The following is a 3,021-nucleotide window of genomic DNA, read 5'->3' as shown; positions in this document are numbered from 1 at the left end:
GGAATTCTCCAGCAGGCTCTTGGGAACCACGGCTGGCTCCTGCCCCACAGCACTGCGGGAGAGAGGACTGGGGACGCCCCCTGACTCTTTCCTGCCTCCAGCCTCCCCACGCATCCCACCCCAAGGTGAGGGGATCAGGTGTGCAGGGCTGCCCCAGGATAGGAGCCCAAAGCACTCACCTTGCAGGACAGGGGTAATTAATAACTACCCCAAGACTCACTAACTGGCATCAAAGCAATCACCTGCCCCTCTCCAGCAGCCCCAACCCACCCCCACCCTCCCCTGGTCCAGAGGAACAGAATTGGGGTGCCAGCACCCCCACAGGCACCCCGAGCCCTGTGTGAGCTGTGCCCCACACAGGCTGTGGCAACAGCGCCCTGAGCCACGACCTGCACGAGCTGGGCTACACCGACGTCACCAGCATCGACTTCTCCCCCGCCTGCATCGCGGCCATGCGTGCCCGCTACGCCGGCTGCCCTGGCCTGCGCTGGGCTGTCATGGACATCCGCGCCCTCGCCTTCCCCGACGCCTCCTTCGACGTGGTGCTGGAGAAGGGCACCCTCGATGTGCTCATGGTGGAGGAAACCGACCCCTGGGACGTCTCACCCCAGGCAGCCACTGCAATGCGCCGGGTGCTGGCAGAGGTACGGGGTGGGGGGACCTGAGTAGGGGTGCAGAGGGTGGATCCCATCCCCATTTGGGGTGGGGGAAGCTGCAGAGTGCCTCCTCACCAGCTTGCTTCCCTGGGTGCCCCAGCCGTTTCTTCTGTCCTCCCAGCCAGTGCTACCCCCTCAGCTGTGCTGCAGGAGGGCACCTGGGGGGCTCCCAGCACTCCTGGGGGTGGGAGACTGCCCCCTCTTACACCCCATCATTTCCTTCCCGGGGAGGTGGATGGAGCAGGATGTGTCCCTGGGTCCTGCTGGGGACCCCTCTCTTTATTTGCATCCTAAATATGAAACGTTGGCAGGAAAAATGGGCCCCATCCTAGTGTGGGTGGCTTTAGGGGACCTAGGGGGGCACACTGAGGTGGCCCTGTCTGCCCAGGGCAAGGTGATGACCATGGGGCTGTGAGAGCTCTTGCCCCCCTTCACCCCCCGCCCCAGTTTCGATCTCCTTAGCTGGGGTCCCCATCATCTGGTCCGGTGTTGCCATGGCAACTCCATCAGCATCGACAGGGCCATGGCGTTGCCACGGGGACGGGCAATGCCTCGGGGCCCCCGTTAATTGGCGGTGTCGGGACCGGATTGAACCTGTCCCGGCGCAGGGGTGCGGGTCCTGGCAGCCTCTCCCACCCCGCGGGAATAACTGCCAGGATAATTAATTGCTGCACCTCCCTGGCACCCTGGGGTGCAGGCAGGGGGTGCTGGAAGGGTGCTCGTGGCTGTTGACAGCCCTCCCAATCCTCTCTTGCCTCGCTGAGCCTGTGAGGGAGTGCAACCCCTGGCAGGGCAGTGGGGCTGTGCTCGCTATCCGTGCCCTGCCCTCCTTGCCAGCGCTGCTGCCTGTCCTTGTCATTTTGCCAAACGGCAGGGATTTAATTTTCCCTTTTTTTTTTTTTTCCCTTTTTAATCCTCTGCTCAGTCCCTGCCCTCCCCCAGCATCTCTGGGTACCAGCTTCCACCCGCAGCCTGTCCCTGCTGTCCTCATCCCCAGGGGGACTCGCTGGGTGTTCCCATTTGCTCACTGCTTTGGGGGTCCCTTCAGAGGGGTCTGGCCGCGGTACTTCCCTTCCCACCCCCATCCCCCTTCATTGGGAGGTTCACAGTCTCTGTCCTGCTCTCCCTGGGGGGATGTAAGGACCTGAAAGTCCACCCTGCCTGTGGGGACACCCCAGGGACACCCTGTCCCAGCGAACTGGGGACAGCGGGTGTGGCGGGTGCTGGAGCGGGAAGCGGCCCCCCTTGGCCCCCCCTGCTCCAGCTGACGGATGGGAAGGTTTCCTGCGCTCGTCTCTAAGCAACGGCCATTATCGCTCTATTAACGAGGGATGGGATGCGGACATGCGGGATGCCTTGCTCAGTTCCAGCCGGAGATCCCTGCCTGCCCCCAGCTCCGGGGACCCCCCTCCCCGCCCATAGGTTGGGAAGCTGTGGGGTCTTCGCAGGGCAGATTTTCAAGTGCTTAGCAGGAGGGATACTGATCTAGGTGCCCAGAGAGGGATGCAGGGACCTGCCTTCCCCTTTTCCTGGCCACAACCAGTAAGGTTTGGTTCAAAAGCCTCCACCGCAGCACCGGAGGACACACAGGCTGCCTGTCCCCTCCACTGGCCCCAGCCAGAGCTCCCCAGCTGGAGCTTCCCAGCAGGATTAAACCAGAGCTTGGGAAACCCCCCACTTGGCCCCCAGCCCTGTCCCCTGCAGCGGTGACTCTCTGCCCTTGCCCGGGGGGGTCTGGGGGTGTCCCCGCCTGGGGCAGGGTGCCGGGGAGGGGGCTGGACGCCCGCCCACCCTGGGCACTGCCTTTGCATGCTGAGCACGCGGGCACTGGCCGTAAAAGCCTTTTGACATTGGATAAAGCCAAGCAAGAAAATTGATGTTCTTTTCCATCCTGTTAGCAGGGCTTAATTCCAGCAGGGAGAAAATGGTGATTAAAAGGGTTGAATCCTTTCCCATCAAACACCCCCCGCATCCCCCTCTGATTCTGGGTGTTGGTGGGGGGGGGTACTCCTGGGTGGTCTGGGGAAGGGTGGGTAGGATGGGTGTCCCATGCTGTGCTTGGGGGGGGTCTGTGCTCGGAAGGGTAAAGCATTTCCCCATGCCAGGGTTGGATTTCCATGCTGTCTGCTGTGGGTGGGAGTGAAGAGTTTTGGGGTGCAGGGAGACCCCTGTTCCTGATTGCCCCGGGCTGTGGATGGCCTGGGGACAGGTCAGAACGGGGGTGTCTCTTAGGGGGTCAAGGTTAGGAGAAGAGATTTGGGGGTGTGATGGGAAAGGCTGGGAGGCGTCTTTGGCAGATGGTGATGGGGTCCCTGGGAACGGAGCCAAAGTAGTGAACCTCACTGTGTTCTCCCACCCCATCCTG

The 3,021-nt window shown here is 62.4% G+C and overlaps 1 pseudogene; it reads left to right on the top strand.

The window, feature by feature from the left end:
• Window position 1: 1 nt before the first annotated feature.
• On the top strand, window positions 2-3,015 carry LOC108444850 (annotated as a pseudogene).
• Window positions 3,016-3,021: the final 6 nt, after the last annotated feature.

The sequence above is a fragment of the Corvus brachyrhynchos genome, unplaced genomic scaffold (genome assembly GCF_000691975.1).
Source record: "Corvus brachyrhynchos isolate BGI_N302 unplaced genomic scaffold, ASM69197v1 scaffold162, whole genome shotgun sequence".
Lineage (NCBI taxonomy): Eukaryota > Metazoa > Chordata > Aves > Passeriformes > Corvidae > Corvus > Corvus brachyrhynchos.
Note: the sequence above shows the minus strand (reverse complement) of the source record. Positions and strands in the feature narration are given on the sequence as shown.